Source organism: Trachemys scripta, chromosome 3 (assembly GCF_013100865.1).
Source record: "Trachemys scripta elegans isolate TJP31775 chromosome 3, CAS_Tse_1.0, whole genome shotgun sequence".
Taxonomy (NCBI): Eukaryota; Metazoa; Chordata; order Testudines; family Emydidae; genus Trachemys; species Trachemys scripta.
This window is the reverse complement of record NC_048300.1, coordinates 55,100,244-55,120,197: the sequence shown is the minus strand read 5'-3', so window position 1 is coordinate 55,120,197 and position 19,954 is coordinate 55,100,244. Positions and strand designations below refer to the sequence as shown.

General features: G+C 43.2%; 1 protein-coding gene across 2 annotated transcripts in view; it reads right to left on the bottom strand.

Annotated features, from left to right (window-relative positions):
• The window catches only part of RBKS (ribokinase), a 101,021-nt gene that overhangs the window by 6,391 nt on the left and 74,676 nt on the right, over nucleotides 1-19,954 (bottom strand). The window lies entirely within an intron of this gene.

Here is a 19,954-nt window from a genome sequence, read left to right as displayed (position 1 = left end):
CAATGCCACGGAGAGCAGTGCATTGTGGTAGCTATCCCAGCATGCAAGTGGCTGCAATGTGCTTTTAAAATGGAAGGGGCAGGGTGGAGTATGACAGGGAGTGTTGTGTGTATGTGGGGGGAGAGTGAGTGGGTTTTTGGGGGGCTGAAAGCATGTCAGCATGCTGTCTTGTAAGTTCAGACAGCAGCAGACCCTCCTCCCCCCAACCCCTCTCTCTCTCTCGCACACTCACAGCAAGCAGCATTCCATGCTAATGGTTGCTTTGTTCTGGAGCAGATAAGCATGCCGGCTGTCAGAAATGGAGCTTAGATAGGGGAGTTCAAAACAATGACAAGACTGGCCACTTGACTTAAGGGGATTATGGGAAGTTTCCAGAGACCGATCAAAGCACAGTAATGCAACACCTCATTCACACTGACACTGGGGCGTTTCAGCCAGGGCGCAGCAAGTGTTATGCTTCTCGTGGAGGTGGATTACCAGGAGCACTCCAGCTGCAGAGTCCAGGCGCTCTAAGTGCCTTGCCAGCGTGGACAGGTCGTAAGTTAGGGTGCCTGGGGCTGCTTTAATGCACTCTAACTCACAACTGTAGCCAAGGCCTAAGTATGGCTGTATTGGTACAACTGGTCAAAAGTCATATGGAGAGCAGTAGCAGAACTGATTCAATTAAAGGGTAACTGCAGCAAAAACTATTGTTGGCCTACAGACTCCTCACTTCAACACTACCCTGAACACACCAGTGCATTGTGGTTGAAGCATGTATTACCAACTTTGGCCTGTTATATCCAGAATAGGGGATTCATAGAGCAGGAAAGAAGGCAGGGCACAAAGGGGCTAAACCTCAATGGCATGTTTTAAAATAAAATTGAGATTATTCAATACAGTAGAACCTCAGATTAAGAAATGACCAGGCAACCACACACCTCATTTGGAACCAGAAGTACACAATCAGGCAGCAGCAGAGGCCAAAAAAAGTAAATACAGCGCAGTGTTAAACATAAACCACTAAAAAAAAATAAAGGGAAAGTTAAAAGAAACCTCATTTGACAAGATTTGGAAACTCTTTCTGTGCTTGTTTCATTTAAATTAAGATGGATAAAAGCAGCATTTTTCTTCTGCATAGTAAAGTTTCAAAGCTCTATTAAGTCAATGTTCAGTTGTAAACTTTTGGAAGAACCACCATAATGTTTTGTTCAGAGTTATAAACATTTCAGAGTTATGAACAACCTCTGTTCCTGAGGTGTTTGTAACTCTGAGGTTCTACTGTATCCTGGTTCGCAAATGTTAGTTTATTTATATTTATATGTGTTCAGAGTCTACTATAGCCAAATATACAATGTACTCTGCATAGACATCTTTGAAGCTGACAAGATATACATAATTTTACCTCCAATTCTCCTCATAAGAAAATTAGATGATGGATTTTATTATATAGCAATAATACATCGCACTCCTGTAGTGCTCTCCTTCTAAGAATCTCAGCGTGCTTTGCAAACATTAGTAAATTAATCCTCACAACACGTCTCCTATAGCCAACATATTTCATAATTGTACCTTCAGGATTTCTTAAACCATTCCTTGGAGCATCAGTGCTGGTCACTGGAAGATAAAATACTAGACTGGTATTGGCCTAATCTGTTATGGCAATTGCTAAATAAAGGTTATGATTTTAACTGTTAGTTCTATGGCTTTGACCTGTTTTCATTTGTAATCTATTTCTATAGTCTCCATTACAATCCTTGCAGTCCCTTGTTGCCTCTCTTTTGTGTCTGTGAAAGGAGCATTTTTGGTTACTATTGCCCAAAACTGCTCAAGATTTTGTATCTTTGGGGGAGGGAAAACCCATGAAACTTTAGTCTGTTTATTTAATACCTTAGCATTTGTAAACCCTGATTAATCAGTGGCAGTTCACACCTTTAGTGTAACTATTTTTATACAATGGCCTGGGAAGTTTTTTTAAGGAAAGTGTTTTGGAAGTGGAAACTATATTGTGCCACAGCTGATTTCCCCACAAGCATAGCACTTTGCAATAAGTCATACCTGGAATAATGGGATACATTTCATTTGTACAATAAGGTGATTTTTACTGTTTTACCAAAAATTATTTTGTGCCATTAGGGTAGTAGCATAATTCACAGTATTGCACCAATTATACTCACTTCCACCTTTTTTCCAGAGAATCATTTCCTCTTAGGGAAGAGTCATTGTAACCGGATAAAAGAAAAAACTTGAATTTGGCAGCATGAAGCTACAGTAAAACTTTAAAATGTTGCTCTGGCGATGTCGCAGAAGTCACAATTCATGTACTTTTCGAGTTGATCACACTGATTCAATTCAAACCATAGTAAAAGCATGCTCGCAAATCCTGAAAGGAATGGGCCATTTTATAGCACTATGTAGAGGCAGCACAGAGTCAAGTCTGAACTGCATATTACTGAACTAGTGACTAAACCAAGACACCTAATAGAAGAGTCAATGGAAAAATGCATCACAAAATGGATTTAGCACATTTATTGGACAAGTGTAGTTCAGATTATGAATACTGACCAGTCTACAAGGGAGTGTACAGAAGTATATTTTGCAAAAACAGTGAAGTCTTACAGTTAGATTGTGCTTTTGCACTGTCTAAAGCAGAGGTCTCAAAACTGTGGGGTGCAACCCCCTATGGGGGTGCAGAGGAATGTTTGAGGGGGAACGCAGTTGAGGCCTGGGCCTGTCCCCAGCTGTGGCCCCAGCCTCCATCCCAGATCCGGGGAGTAGGGGCATGCGGACAGGAGTAAGGTGGGTGCGAGGTAAAAAGTTTGAGGCCCACTGGTCTAAAGCATATGGCAGTGCATAGGGGCCCCACTCTAAGGAAGGAATTGTGCCTCAGTACACTGGCAGTGACATGTAGGGTACGTGTAGCTACATGCTGCAGTAACCAGCAGGCAGCATCCGCACTGCAGTGTACAGGTACGCACAGCAGTCCCTACTGATGGAGCCTTTCCCTGCTGCTGGAGTCCCTCACTGTGATGGAGAAAGGCTCCGATAGCAGGACCCTACACTGCTAAAAATCACTGTGTAGCTGCGGGAGGCGCTGCTAGGGTAAAGAGAGAGCTGCATAGGGTACATACCCTAGGTTCAGACACATCTGTACGCTACCACCTCACAATCTACACTGCTATTTATACCTGTGATATGGAGGTGTGCAGCGTATGTACGCAACGCGCTGCCATTAAGTGTAGTCATAGCCTCAGAGAGGCTCAATTTCCTCCTGACTCCTACTCCGGTAGTAATGTGCTAGTCAGCCATACAAGTAGTAAGTTATCCCCCCAAGCCAGCTCAGTTCTGCTGGCCGACATGTTGAGGGTAGAGCCAAGGCCCCATCCATTCCACAACCCTCTGTGTAGGGGAGGGAATAGTGGGTGCAGAGTCCTCAGTCTGCTGTCTACACCCACACCATACATGAAGGCTCTTACTCTTTCTTATGCCACTGCAGAGGCACATAGCCCATAATTTGCTCAAAAAAATCCACAGAACAGACTGAGCAACAGCATTGCTATGGTATGTCTCATTACTAAGGGCTAGATTGTGCCTCAAGCTCTCTGGATTGGTGCAAAGTCAGTACGGTGGAAGAAGCATTTCCACTCTTAGGGCCCAATTGAGTTACCCTCGCAGTGAGAGGTACCTCACTTCCTGTATGATCCCAGTGATTTTAGTGGGACTGCTCATAGAACAAGGTCCCACTCAATGAGAGTAAGAGTGGCAGAATCAGCCTCCTTTTTAGGGGCTCGTTTTCAACCCCTTTGGGTTAAAATGGCCCATGCTTGTCCTCAGTGTGACGGAGGGCAGTTGATTTGGAAATCTCGCTGATTTGTCACTCTCCCCCCGCCCCCCGCCACCCCCCGTTTATCAGACTGGGCTAGAGAGAGGGATTTTTCACCCATTTCATTATGCAGAGGCCTACGGGCACTCAGGTGACTGAGAATTGGGGTATTTTCCATTTGGAAACTAATCCACGTTTAAAGCTCAGTGAGGGCAAGTGCTTCCGCCATCTTAGAACAATGCTTAGGGCCCCAGTCCTGCAGGGAGGACTGCACAGGTGGATCTATGTGCCACAGTGAGCCAGGGAAGTCAATGGGGCTTAGCCCAGGCCTTTCATTCTGAACCTTTGAAGTCCTAAGTACTTGAAAATGGCAGAGTGACTTTCCACTAACGCCACCAGTAGTTACTCCTACAGTGCCAGAACAGCGCATGGGGTATCGACAGACATTAGTCTGGAACCAAACAAGTATTTAATGGAACCCCAAAATGTCATTCTAACAGAACTGGGAAGTTTTGTCATTTAAAACTTAACACAAATTCTGAATGTCAGCCCTAAGGCCCCCTTAGAGCTGGAATTGGGGCTTTTACAGCACAGGCCACAGCAAAGCCACACAGGCCCAGAAGAAGCACCAGGGAGACTGGGTGGAGTCGCAAGGCATTTAGGCACCATACTGAAATCAGTGGGAGTTAGGCACCTAAGCACCATTGTGTACCCCACCCACTGAGCCTCAGAGACACTTTCTGGTGGCTGCTCATGTTCATGCACAGTGAGCACTTTGTGCCAGCCACCCCCTGTACTCCATGAGCTGGCAGAGAAGAGAGGGGTAATGGGCAGGCCGCCTTCCTGTCTCCTTTTCTGATAATGGTTCCCCAGAGACAGCTGGAAGTCCCTGCCTTCCCTACATTGTTTTTGTGCGTGGTCCTTTTATAGTCTTGCAAAGAGGGACCCTTCTTGTTCCCAACTGCAGCTGAACAAGGGCAGCACATAATTTGGGCCTTAATGTCTTTCGGTAGCTCAAGTATGTCCACTACAGATCTTCGGTTGGGCAACATCAAAAACAGAACACACCACACAATACTTGGCATCAGCATTCAGGAATTTGTACCCACTTCCTGACAGATTTCCTGAAGGTTCATTAGCAGTGATTAACGGGCTGTGACCATTAACCCCTGCATTCCTGAGAGATGAGTGTCTTAACATAAGGTCTACTGTATACATGGGCTCTTTTCTTCTTGAAACCTCTTACAAGTTATTCACCAATTCTAACAAGATCAAAGAGCAGCCTAATAGAGACCTGAATTCCTCTGGAGAGTTATCAGGTTTGTGGTGGATGTTGAGAAATAATGTAAAAGACATACATATACAACAATCACAACCTCAGGCATTTTTCTTTTATACATAAATCTAAAAGGCACATTCAAAGAATCTAAGAGGTTTGAGGTCTAATAATACGGTACTTACATAGCACTTTACATTTTCAAAGCCCTTACACATCAGCTGCCTGGGAGGTAGGTAAATTATTGTCCCCATTTCACAGGATGGGAAACGGACACAGAAATTAAGGAAGTCTCCACTAATTTTGAGTATCCACCTCAAGATACTATGCCCTCATTTTCAAAGATGTTGAGAATCCACAGCTTCCAGTGACTTCAACAGCAGGTTGTGGGTTCTCAGCACTTCTGAAAATCAGGGCCAAGTTGGGAACCCAAAAACTGAGCTGCACAAAATGACTGCACATTTTTGAAAATTTAGGCCTAAGTGAGTTGCCCAAGGCTCCAGCAGGATATCAGTCAGAATTGGATCTGAAGAGTTCCTGCTTTGCCTCTTAATTTGCAAGAAAAGCAACCCAAGGCATTTGTGTGGTGGTGACACTGTCTCAGCCCAAACTGATAAAACCAGCAAATGTCCACCAACTACAAAGAAAAGCTCCATTCTATTATGTAGTAATATTCTGAACTGTCATTCAACTCAGGAAAAAAGAGGCCAAAGAGAAATTGTTAGAAACTTGACAAGTTATTTAATCTTTGTTATACAACAGCCCCTGAAAGCTAAGGAGGTGTCAACCTGCAAGGAGTCCTCTATTTTCTGACACTCCAAAGCAGTCCTCAGAGTGCTGATACTCATACAAACTCCCTTCAGCAAAAAATAGCATTAATGAGAGGTGATAAATGTCTTGTTACTCAGTGCTGTGAGTATCCTGAACCACTGAGTCTTAACTCAGTTCTCTGGACACAGATTTAGCCTGCTGAGTCTATGAAATTCTCCTTTCAGCTCAAACAATTCACCACTAATTTGGTTCCAATCCTGGTACACTGGGTATAGGATATTTTGGTGGGGAACATTTCACTTTAGGATGTGTCATTGGGTAGGTTTTTAGTTTAACCTACAATTAGCCTTTCCTTTGGTATCTGCCACTTCCTTGAGCTGTGATCTGTAACCTCACTTTCACTTAATCTGGACGTTCATATACCTAACAGTGAAAAACAAAAACAGAGGGGAAAAAACTTCTTCCTGGTTGAGGTGGATGTACAAAGAAGGTACAAACACAGTGCAGATTTCAGCCCCACAGAAGTGTCCTTTAGCAGAGATCTTGGGAAGAGCAGCACATACAATAAGATTTGAATTATGTACATAAAAGGGCTTGGGATGGTAGCTAGGCATCAGTGACAATGACCATGAAGATGGCCCTGACATGCTAAATTTAAGAATGTTCAGATATGAGGTTTTGGTTCAACCTACTACAGGCAAAGAGACTAGTTGTGGATCTAGATCCCAACTTCACCCAAGTTTGAGGGTATATAAATCTAGAATTGTAGTTCAGGCCTGGTTCTAATTATAGCATATTCTATGCAGAAGGTCCTCATAGCACTTCGCAAGCTTTATTCTCAAAGCTCTATACAGCAGTTCAACCAGGGGCCGAGACCCCCTACGGGGCCGCCAGCAGGTTTCAGGGCAGCTGCTAAGCAGGGGCAGCATTAGACTTGCTGGGGCACAGGGCAGAAAGCTGAAATCCCACCACATGGGGCTGAAGCCTGTGGCCCTGAGCCCCACCACCCAGGAATGAAGCCAAAGCCTAAGCAATGTGGCTTCACGGGGGGCGGCTATGGAAATTGCCCTGCTTCCTACCCCTTAACACCGGCCCTGGCTTTTATATGCAGAAAACCAGTTATTGTGGCATAGGTGGACTGTGGTGTTTTTATAACATGTTGGGGGAAGGAGGGGGGAAGAGGGGCTGAGAAAGAAAAGGTTGAGAACCCCTGCTCTGTAAGACACAACCAGACTCTCACCTCTACCAACAACTTTACTCATCTCACTTCAAGAAGTATTTCATCTTCAGCACTTATGCCATACACCGTAATTTTTTTCCTAATCATGCTCACTCGTACTTAATTTGTAATTCCCATTTAACAAAATACTTCAGAACAAATGGAGCCAAACTCCAGCCTCTCACCAGGTTGCTCTGCACCATTCTGGCAGCACAAAACAGCTGGAAACTCTGTAGACCTAGCTATTTGGGGATTCCCCTTGCATAAGGGGAATTCACCAAGCAGGAGAGAGCCAGTGCTGCTACTCTATATGCCACTTCTTCTAGTGACCCCCACCCCCGCCCCCTCAGGCTGCTTTAAATTGTGCCAGGGGCTGAATTAGCCTTGGGTTGGCTTCGGGATCTGGGATCATAGAATATCAGGGTTGGAAGGGATCTCAGAAGGTCATCTAGTCCAACCCCCTGCTCAAAGCAGGACCAATCCCCAACTAAATCAAGGTGGTCCCCTCTCTGGTCTTGTGCTAAGTACAGCTTGGCTAAACCAGAGGATCTGGTCTGTGACCTGAATGCACACAAAGCACCATATATTTACTGCATGGTTCTGGAGTTCAAGTTGTAGGTTTGGTTGCAAGTTTGAGTTTAGGGAGGGAACCTAAGAGAAGGTGTGATTAAGTGATGAGGTTGATCATTGTTTAAAAATCAGAAAATATTGACTTAGGCTGTTTGTTTCCTGGAGTTTCCTTGTTTGAGGGTACGTGAAATGCTGTTCAGGATCTTTAAGTTAATGTAGGAGTTTTGGGGTGTGGGGATAATTATAAAAAAATAGTTCACTTCTACATCAGACTATTTAACAGAACAAAGCAACAGAGCATAATGATTTGGGACAGGAAGTGATCTTGGCTATCTTATTTAAAGAAAAGAATCACATTTTAAATGGATGAAAGTCTGGGTCATTTCCATGGAACAGGGTCCTTCTGTATAGTGATGTTAATACTAATGTTATAACATCAGAACAACAGACAGAAATGCAACACAGTGTGCAAAGAATGGAGCCTAGGCCTGCATTTGCAATGAAGTTCTTGTTTAACAAGCTGTTTATGTGCTTTTTGGTTTCTTTCTTGCCTATCTTTTAGAATAAAAATAGGTTTGGTGGGGGGAATAATTGAGGTAGGAAGATTGCATGCTTGTAAAATTTCAGTAGCCACATTTGTTTTTTCTCTCTCAAACTGAAAATGCAAAATGCCTCATGGTGACACTACAGTCTGCCAAGAGCTCACCCGATGATACACATAACTGCCGTGTGGCCTGGAATTGATCAAAAGAGCATTTTTTGCAGTAAAACTCCATATGCGTGAATGCCTCTAAAACCACAGTATCTAGCGCCTTTGTTAGATGGCCACGGCTCCCTGCTATCTCTGGATGATATAGTCTGGAAAAGCGTTGGTAGTTTTTGCCTTTGAGTTCTTTGGGGGGGTGTTGTCTCGTCGGCTCTCTTTTCATTTTTTTTTTCCTGCCAAGCTGGTTTAATCATCCTAATGAACATTCTTGTTGAATCTTCTCTCTGCTTAATTCAGCAACAACTGATCCATAGAACATAACTGCTCTTGTACTATATAAAATTATTCTTCTGTATCAATCAGTTTTCCAGTTCTCAAGCTGTGGGCTGTCACCAGAACTCATAAAGCTTCAGAGGTTTCCATTCCCCCATTTATGGTCTTCCGTTGAAGGAGATCTGGTCAGTCACTTCCAACCAGATCTTCTGCAGATGCCATTTACAAGTCACTTGATCCCATAGTAGCTTCTTGGAAGCTCAGTGGGAATGGGCACAAGAGGTTCCAGGGCAGATCTGGAGAGGATCAGCTAAGTGTGAAGTCACAGTCTGAAAAAGGTTAAGAGTCCCTGCTGTAGAATGCACGCTTTGGCAGGGCTTCCTTACCATAGTGCCTTGATCTGTCAGTCTTAGGAGAGTTGCTATATTTGTGCTCAGGTTACTTTACCCCACAGCATTGTTTCTGCACATGGAGATCTGGTAAATTAAAAGTGTATTTAAGCAAACCTAACAATGTGTCTGCTGGACTTGAATGACTGCGATAGTGGTTGAAGGCAACAAGTACAAAGGTACTTCCCCTGATCGGAGAGATGCTGCTTGCAGGATACAATTGCCTACAAAATGGGCTACTCCATCCAAGGGCAGGGTGTCTTTCTAACTAACTGTGTAAGAAAGTCACAGGCTTCATAGACTTTTTCCATCTTTTCCTTGTACTTCTGCCCAACTCTTTATTTTTAAAGAATAAATTATCTGCCCCCTAAACATTTGGACAGCTGGCATGTATCATGGCTACAAGCTGGAATCTGCTTTTCCACGTCCCAGTTGTGCTAGGACTGCTGATTTTTTTTTTTTATTATTATTCTAAACAAATCCCTGAGGAATGTGACCAAATCATGATGTGCAGCCACAAACTGGCCCTAAATCTAAATATCCATTCTCACAGGTTACTGCCATTATTCACTCAAACTTATTATGTTTTTAGCGTCCTTTCATTTGCCAAAAGCCAAACGAGGCTGTAAAATACCTTCTGTCCAGGCTGATGGCTTAACCCTTTCACTCTTGACAAGAAAAAAAAAAACTAACTCTTGGCCTTTTCCTTGTTTTTTAACTGAGAGTTTGCAAAAGCAACAATCCTGATTTCCACATCATTCTCATTTCTCTGTTCTTGTTATTTTAAAACACTTATGAGGCAATATCATAAATCAAATTCAAAGCTTGCTTGGTTTCTGTGGTGACCAAAACTAGCTACCAGTGGAAAATGTGTTTGGTAGGAGGCGGAAGGGAAATTAGATCTCAGTTCAGTTTCAACATTATTGCAACTGGCAATCACAGCAAAGAGGTGAGAGACCCTGGATCCTGACCTACTCTCTCCTTGCTCGTGCAAGGCTGAGGTATTCAGAAGCAGGGGGATACTCCTTGCTCCGGAGTGTGCTGTTCCTGGTTCTGTGCAGAGAAGACTCCAGTCTCCCAGGAAGTCAAGCCAGCACTTTTAACCAAATTCAATTCACTTTAAAGGAGGAGGAAAGGAGTCTCTTGACATTTATAGGATAATTAAAATATAAAATCCAAAACTCATAGTACATTAGCTTGGCCAAGGATACTTTGCAGCATGACACAGTGGCTCACATTTTTAACTTCAGCCTTTCCTGCTGCTCAGGTCAGGAGAAGGCATTGGGAAGGTGAAGTTCGTGGTTCACAAAGAGTTCCACCTTCTAGTGGCTATTCTTAGCAGCAGGAGCTTACACTGGCTGATGTGGCTGCACACTGGTTTGGCCAGTCTTCCTTCCTCCCAACTCTGTGCAGTAGCACATCCCAAAGTGCACTGCTCCATATTGCTATTGATGCGGTGCTGTGTGCCTATCCTGGGGGTGCTGTACCTTCTGCTGACACAGTGTGAGAGAGCTACCCAGGGTGGATTCTCCCCAAGGGAGAATCCTCTTAGGGCAGGCACTGTTGGACTGCCATTAGCATTGAGGGTGTACGGGGGAAAGGAGTATGTCAAGGATGTATCCATGCCGCTGCGGCCATTTTGGCTTGTACTGCAAGTCATATGCAGCCTTGGGGAGGCCATAATTTAGAGCAGATCCCAGGGCTATATAAATTACACTGGCCTATTTCAGCCTTTCGAGCAGCCTAGAATTGGGAGGGCACAAAGACACTTTTGCCCTCACCTTCCCCTGGGCTGTACCTTCTGCAGTGCACCTTCTGGAGGCCCAGCACAGAATCTCAACTCAGCCCCTGATACTATAAGCCTTGTCTAGACTTCAGGATTTTGATGTTACACCTCCCTGCCGCTGTGGAGAGACACCTCATGTTCACACACAAAAACACTTGGATAGGTGCACAGGTGCTGCCAACACTGCTACAATTCCATTTGCTCGAAACAAGGCTCACTACCATTGTAACTAGGGTGACCAGATCACACAGGTGAAATATCAGGATGCGGGGGGCAGGAAAAAAAAATTAAAAAGCCGGCGGCGGAGCAAAAGGAAAAAAAAATGGCCGCCAGAGCTCCACGCCCCGCACCAGCTTGCCTCTGCTCTGTCTCCACCTTCCCCCTCCCTCCAGCACTTGCGCCACCATACAGCTGATCAGTGCAAGCCTTGGAGGGAGGGGGGAGGAGGAGGAATGCGGCATGCTTGGGGAAGAGGCGGGGCCAGGGTGGGGATTTGGGGAGGGACCGAATGGGGCAGTGAGGGGGCGGGACTGGGGGCGCGGGGCCAGGGCAGGGATTTGGGGAGAGATCCAATTGGGGAAGGAGGGGGCAGAGTCAGGGTGGGGGGGGGAGGGTCGCAAGCCCCCTCCGGGCTCCGCTCCGCCTGTGAGCGGAGGCAAAATATCAGGACAATTCGTGTCCCCACTGAAGGTAGGTCGGGACATGGGACAAATAAGCAAAGATTGGGACAGTCCTGATAAAATCAGGATGTCTGGTCACCCTAATTGTAACTAGACTAGGGAACTCTGGGAGTGAGAGTAATAGTGCTGCAGCTGCACTACTGTAGCTTGTGTTCCCAGCACAGTCCCTATAAAGCACCTGCAGCCCCTTCTGTGAGCAATCTCTGTGCACTGCATAGCAATTCCTATCCTATCAACTGCTTTCTTGTTTTGAACTACTCCAATTGCTGTAATTTAATGCACATAAGTTCTTTTGTTTTGGAAGGCACAATGCAAATGGATCCATCTTCCCAAACTGGTCTGGCCCTCACAACCATGGAGGGGTCATCTCTCATATACACACTGTATTTTTTTATTTATAAAAATGCATTGGATCATACAATGAAAAATATATACAGTTCACATTTTAAATATAATTTAGTGCACCACTTCTCCACCTGTGGAGTACTATTCCCGCAATGCCCTGCTTTGGGGATCTGTGGGATAGGTGCCCACAGTACACTGGTACTGCAATGGTTGGAGAGAATGCTGTGTATAGACACAGCACAGTTGGGCACCTGGAATAGGAAGGCTGGTGTGGATGCACTGCTCTGTTGGCCCATTACAATAGTTCATTTGAACCATTGTAAGTTGCAATGGTGCCATTCTCTAACATAGACAAGACTATATGAGGTACATCTTACGATAGCCTGAACAATGTGATGGTGACATTTTTGCACCATTCGTCATTCAACCCTATTTGCCTTTGAGCAGAAGCATGGTCCAATACTTGGGGCTCTAGCCTGGGACTTGAAAGTCCTAGGTTCAAATTCCTTCTCTGTCACAGACTTTCTGGGCAACCTGGGGCAAGTCACAATCTCTCTGTGCCTTAGTTCCCCATCTGTAAAATGGGGATAATAGTACTGCCCTTCCTACCTACCTCACAGGGAGGTTTTGAGAACAGATGTTTTACAAATTATGAAGTGCTCAGTTATTACAGTGATGGAGGCCAAGAAAATACCTCAAATAAAGCCATGAGATGATCAGAAAAGAAACAGGAAGGAGAACATACTCCTATACTTGGAACTTCTGGGCAAGAGAGCCAGTTAATTCCCTGCACATTAACATATCTGAAACAGAAAGTGATGTTTTAGCTATGGGGCATTAGAGGGGAGAGAAGTCTCAATATTGGTTTTAACACTGTTTTCCGTTCTACATCTTTATTAAGCACCCCTGTGAATTTAGAGCCATTTATTGCAAACGCAGGCACTGCTTAGAGCCCACTCTCTCTCATCTGTATCTGTTAAATTATGCATTTCCATCTGGACGGAGACTATACAGGGCTGTAGGCTCTCTTCCACTTCTTCAAGTAAGGAATGGAGAGGGATTTAATTAGATTGCTGGGTGGTTGAGAAGAAGACTAGAGCAAAGCCTGGGTGGTCTTCAACTGGAAAACAAAGCTGCAAGTTGTATTGTACAAGCCTGCTTCTGTTTGGTCATTTTGTTTACTTTGTTCATGTGCATTGATTAAAATCCAGTTATCAGTCAGATAAAAAACTCTCCTTATATGACAGTATGTCTAGCGATTGGTACCAGGGACTGAGATCCAGTATTCTTGGCTTTATTTCTGCTGTGCTGCACTGTCTCTCTTTGTGACTTTGGCCAAGGCCTATTTGGCCCGATTTTCAAAGATGATCAGCACCTTCGAAAGACTGGCCACATTACATTTTGTGCCTCATTTTTCCTCTCTGTAAAAAGGGGATAATAAATCTTTCCAATCTGAGAGACTTAAGTACTTCACAAAGTACTTGGAAATTCCTAGTACTCAGAAACGTACAGGATATTATCATTCCTCCCTCTCCTGCTCCGCTGGCTCCTGCTCCAGAGGGATGCAGTGTCTTTCTCACTTGTGTTGAATTCAGTCGCTCAAGCTCTTAATAATCATTACATATGCTGATGTGTATTTAAAGGGTCTGAATCAGGAGCAGAAGCTATGATGAGCAAATAGATTTCCATTTACACTTAACTGTGAGTCAAGTCACATGCAATGATTTCAGTCATGTGCCCTTTCACAGTTAAACTGAACTTCAGAAAATAACGGGTGCATCTTTAAATAGATTTACAATTCAGATTGTGATTGGAGTGTCTTGCAGATTCATTTATTCCTTATGGTTTCTCTGTTCCAAAAGTCAATGGGTTCCATATTAGTAAGAGAGGAAAAGCAGAAGACTAAGTAGAAAGTGGGCTATGACCGTAAATACATTTATTCACTAACTTATTTGGGATGCATGTTAAATAAAAGAAGCTATTATACACCATTAGCTTGTGGGACATTAATGGGAGCTCTGTACATAATTTTCTTGTGTTTATGTGTGAATAAGCCCTACTGATGGCCAAGCTGTTTGCCTGATAGTTACCGGACTTTTTAAACAGGCCCTCTCTTTTGTGCCCTTTCCCATCTCATGCTACAGCTATGGGTGGGAAAAGGTTAACCACACAACAACATTTTTCTCCTCTTAACAAGTTACAGAAGTTTCCATCAAACATATTGTCTGCCAAATATTTCATTTACTAGCAGCTGCATTTGTATTTTGTTGAGAGGTAGTTGAAACAAAGTCACTGTTCTTTGTGCAAACTGCATGTTAAATAATGTACAGCTATGGGAGATTATTAAATAGCAAAGACATCTGATAATATTAGAGTCAACCACAAGTTCCACTTCTGCTGATGCACAGAATTTTGAGTAATTAGTCATTGCATGGACTGTTGTATTTATATCCCCTTGAGCCACAGCCGTTAGGCCATAAAGTCAGAAGACAAAGAATTGCTGTTATTAAAAGTCTGCTCTCCGGTTTATTTATATGCTACAGCTTTATTTCAGTGTCCACTTCACTTTTCTGGTTTGGGCATTCTGCAGACCAGGAGATAAGTCTAAATCAGAGAATTTTAGTGTAAACAAAGTTGCTATACACAAGACTTCTCAACTTCTAAGAGAAAAAGCTCAGAGTCTCCATAAGGCCACAGGAGTAGAAGAATGGTCTTGAAGTCAAGGGACAACTCTAGCAGTAAGGATTCCTAGGTTCTGTTCTCGCCTTTGCCATAGACTTCCTGTATTTAATACACATAAATTAATATCTCCATTTTACAGTTGGTGAAAATGGAACTCAGAGATATTATGTGACTCATCCAAGTTTATACAGCAAGTCAGTGGCAGATCCAGGACTCCTTATTCAGTCCTCTGGCACAATCACTAGACCACACTGCCTTCAATAGACAACAATTACACTATAGACAACTGTAATCATGGGTGTTGTGGCCGATCTAATAGGGCATAACCATCTACTTACATCAGTCTTTTTTTTTTTTTTAAATAGAAAAATAAAGTGCATGACAACTTCAAAGTTCAGGACAAAGTCACACTTAATGTGCTTTCTATTTCTTTAAATGCAGTCCCTTTACCTCATTTCAATAGGGCAAATGAGGGCAAGATTTAATTCATTGTAACCAGAAGAAAAACTAATATGACTGGAACATAAAATGTCTGGTGAAAAATTCACATTGCAACAATGAGCTTTCCCTTTGCATCTTGTTATAAAAAAAGTAATATTAACATTTATGGCAAGGAAATTCAGAATGATGACAAACAGCATCCATAATCTTTCCTAGATAATGATGGAATCTCAGGGCAAGGGTGACTATACAGGATACATTATATACCCAGGGGTCAGCAACCTTTCAGAAGTGGTGTGCCGAGTCTTCATTTAATCACTTTAATTTAAGGTTTCATGAGCCAGTAATACATTTTAATGTTTTTAGAAGGTCTCTTTCTATAAGTCTATTATATATAACGAAACTATTGTTGTATGTAAAGTAAATAAGGTTTTTAAAATGTTTAAGAAGCTTCATTTAAAATTAAATTAAAATGCAGAGTCCTCCCGACCAGTGGCCAGGACCCGGGTAGCGTGAGTGCCACTGAAAATCAGCTCGTGTGCCGCCTTCGGCACACGTGCCATAGGTTGCCTACCTCTGTTATATACCTATTGCAAGTAGTAAGCATAACTGAGCAGGGAAAAATCGGAATTGTATCCTAGCTCGTAAGTGAATTCCCTGTTTATGAGCACACGTCACCTCAACCTGTGATCTCCACAGCTCTTATTTCAAAACAGGGTTGAGTTTGGTCAGTACTCAGAAGGGACATGCGAGATCTCTATGGAAAGCCTTGGTAGTGCAGGAAGTGGCACTAGAAATTTAGTGGCTGCACGCAAAGGGCACCGTGGTGCTAGAGATGCTGTGTTTTGCATGACATGAAACAGACACCTTTGACTTCTTGTGATTATTATGGGCACATTTTTGAAAAATGGCTATAAGTTTGCCAGTAAATATTGTGTGTGCACAAACCCACCTCATTTGTAAGCACACACAGTATTTGGATGTGTAAGTCAGGGACACAGACATCTAACTACCTGATTCTAGGTGCCTGAATGTGGAGTTTTGTGCACAGAAAATTGCGAAGTGCAAATTTAGAAGTCAAACGGCGGTTGCTAAAAATGCAGCCCTAAAAGATACTATGATGCTTTTCACAAAGAGGAAGGGTGGTAGTCCCAGTTCTGGCCATATTCCAGCTTGCATAATTATATCCTCCTGATCTATATACCTCGGTGGTCTCAATGGAATATAATGAGGTGATGCAAATGGTTCTGTAAATTACACTTTACTAAATGGGCATCAAAGAGGAAAAGGGCAGGATTACTGTGGAGGAGATAATAAAAGGAAGGTTTAAAAAGATAAAGTGATGGGGAGAGTGGGAGACTTTTTTGTTGCTGTTGCTATACACTAGCAGATGCCATACACTCCCCAGTGCAGATGAAGTTGTGGCCCACTTGTGCCACACTAACCTTCCAGCGTGGACGACTTTTTATGTTCCTACCACTAGGACTGGCAGCGGCTATCATCATAACCATGGTCAGTCTAGCTTTCAGAAAATAAGTTATATTGTTGCTCAGCATAATGATACATTCCAATTACATCACTTCTAGATTTGGCCTGATACTTATCAGTTCTTGTTCTACACTGTTACATAGTGCTACTGTGTACTGTTGCATCCCACCTCAGATGGGCTGCATTTCAGTAGTTGGTAGTATGAGACATAATGTAGATATACACACAATACACATTATGTGTTATCTATTTCTATGTAAAGGTTTGTACAATTTTAGTAACTCTTATGAAGTGTTCTGGTGCCCATCTGAACAGGGCCGGCTCTGGCTTTTTGGCCGCCCCAAGCAAAAAAAAAAAAAAAAAAAAAAGAAAGAAAAACCTGCGGCGCGGCCAGAGCGCGGGTGCAGGGGGACCGGCTAGTGGGGGGGAGGGTGAGGGAGCGGGCGGGAGAGAGAGAGAAGGGGGGCGGCCAGGGCTACAGCGGGGTGCTGCCACGCGGCCCTTCCAGCCGCACCGCCTCCTGCTGCCTGCCGCCTGCCGGGAGGGCTCCGCTCCGGTCAGCGGGGAGGGAAGGATGAGGACTGCCCTGCCGGGCTTACTGCAGGGCACTCCCATCCTCCGCGCCCCACCCCTACAGGGCGGCCGGAGTGGGAAAAAAAAGAGAAAAAAAAAGCGGCCGTGCCGCCCTAGGATTGGGCGGAATGCTGCCTCGTTCAATTGGCCGCCCCAGGCACCAGTTTGCTCAGCTGATGCCTGGAGCCGGCCCTGCATCTGAATAAAAATGCTATATAAATGGAAGATCATTATCTTTTAAAGCTGTTTCAATATAGTGCTGTGTATTTAATGTCATTTCAAGTCAGGTGAAAAATAGCTTCCTCTAAAAATAGGTAAGGAGAATCCACAGATGTAGTTTTAAATAGACATAATTGATCCTCTGGAGCGTGTTATGTTATCCCATAAATTAATCTCACTTGAGGACACCTGAACTAAAATCCCTTAGCGTGTGTGCTCAGTAGCCAATATTAAATGGCTTGGCTGTATATATTTTTATTTTATTTTCAAAACACAAAAACTGGATATTACTTTTGGATGGTCACCTAATACTGCGTTCCTGAAATTCAGCTATATACAAAGTTAGCAAGAACAAGTAAACTGAAAAGAAAGCCAATTCATTCCAATAGAGATTGTTACAGTATGTCACGGTAGCCGGAGAAACAGACATTTGGGTCTTACAACACCCTGTCTTGCCAAACTTCCTTCTAAATCACTATTGGTGCACTAAATATATTATACTGTCTATGGAGAGATCTGCTAGCAGACATGGGATGTATCAGACACGTTAGTAAAGCCCTCACTAAGGTAATTAGGGACAAAGAAATTCCACAGAGTTATTTTTTTCTTTATAAAGTGTGGGTGAAAAATGTTGGATTCTCAGGCCTGAAGTCTGATACGCCTATTTATCCACACTGCTGGTATGGCAGTGGTACAAGTTTTTCCCATGGTTCTGCAGATGGGCTTCAATCCTGACCTAGAGGGACTATTTCTAGGACTGAGAGGAGAGTTCAGATTCTATGGTCTGCTTGGTCCTTAGCGTGTCTGATGAGATTTGCTAATGGGGTGGGGAGACCTGTCCATACCACTGGGAGGGCGCTGTTAAGTTCCACACACATTTTTCTGGGTCTACACAAAGATTGGCAAAATTTTTCACCATTGCTACCACTCGTGGTGCTGAACTGGTGGCAGTAATGATGGCAGTGTTACTATAGATACAGCTGCAGGCAGCTGCCCACACTTACAGGCTTATAGGACCTGGTTTGGTACCAGTGTTGCCAATTCTCGTGATTTTATCAGGAATCTCACAATATTTGGTGCGCTGCTTAAAGCCCCATTTGCTGGAATCAAGAGATTGCATTAGAATGTCAGCTTTCATTTCATTTTTTTTTTTCTAGCTCTCATGGCTGCAGAGTAAAACCTGCAAATATGTGACTTGAGTGCACCCTACTAAAGGCTCAGAAACCAAAAGGCAAATAAAAAGAAACTAACAGGTGGGGTTTTTTCCCCCAAAATCTCATGATTTTAAGCTTATGTCATTTTTGAACACTTAGGGTTGGCAGTATTGTGGCACTTAAAACACAGGGCCACCAACACTTTGTCTGCATTGGAGGTTCCACAGTTAATATTGTCAAGTCATGATGTTCTGAACTGCCAAGCAAGATAAAAGGCACTTCTCAGCCGCAGTATGTGGTTTCAATATTGCTATATTATCCCATCAGCAGCAAATCACTTTAGATATCAAACATTAGCTGATCTGGCAGTAATTTCGGACTTCTTTTGAAGAGGGAATTCACACATTTCTTCTTCACTTTTGTGTGCTGTGTTGTGAAAAGACATTGTTACAACAGGACCTGGGGCACAGAAAGGTTAAATGATTTGCCCAAAATCATACAGAAACTCAATGGCACAGTCAGGAATAGAACGTCAGTCTCTTAATTCCTGGTCTATGGCTTATCTGCAACACAAAGTTGTCTCCAATAAGAATAATGATCTGAGTCATCATAAAAACCTCAGGATATTCCAATCATTAGTGTTGGCTTTAGGTGACTTCTTAGCCAGGGGAAGAGGGAGAAGAATCTGACATATACAATAGAATCTGCTTATAGTTAATTTGAATATAATGCAACTAAAATTTGAAGCATAAAGTCCCATATTGTATCAATAAATCACAATGCAAATCTAGTCATAATGATCCTCTGCTTCGAGTGAAGTGGATTTTATTCCCAACTCTGCCACTGTCCTGCTGAATGACCCTGGCTAAGTCACTTCACCGCTCCATGCCTCAGTTATCCATCTAAAATGGGGATAATGATATTAACTCCTTTGTAAAGCACTTTGAAATCTACTGATAAAACCACAATAATAAGATCTAGTTTTTATATAAATACAGTTCAGATATGTGAGGCACCAGATGGTCAACTCTCCAAATGTTTCTATAATGGATTATTGTGGCAGAACATATGTAATAGTATTCTATTACATCCATCAGTTAAACATATAGTTAGTACATACAGTGAGACAAATTCCGCTCTCAGTAACGTCAACAGATATAGTTTGGATTTATATCAGATGTAACTGAGCACAAAATGTCCTAGTATACACAATGTGGCAATATAATTTTGCTATGAGAACTTTAACTGTTGCTTTTCATTTGTGTTTCAATTAGCAGTCCTAATGTTCTGTTAAGGTAGGGGATTCTACATTTCATTTTGAGTAGGAAGGGGGGGAAATACCCTAAAAATTATAAAGGATACCTGGTCACTGACCTTTTAATCCTTACCTATCACAAAATGATTGGTCACAACATATTATTTGTGCCTTTTCACTTTGTTCTATGGAAGTTGAGCACCCGATGCAGCTTATGCTGGACTAACTAAGGGACTTTGTGGGAGTAGTTCAGACTTGTGCAGGAAGAGACCCTCATGCATTTCTTGAATGGCAGAATTCCTGGGTTTCTCCTTTCTCCCATTGC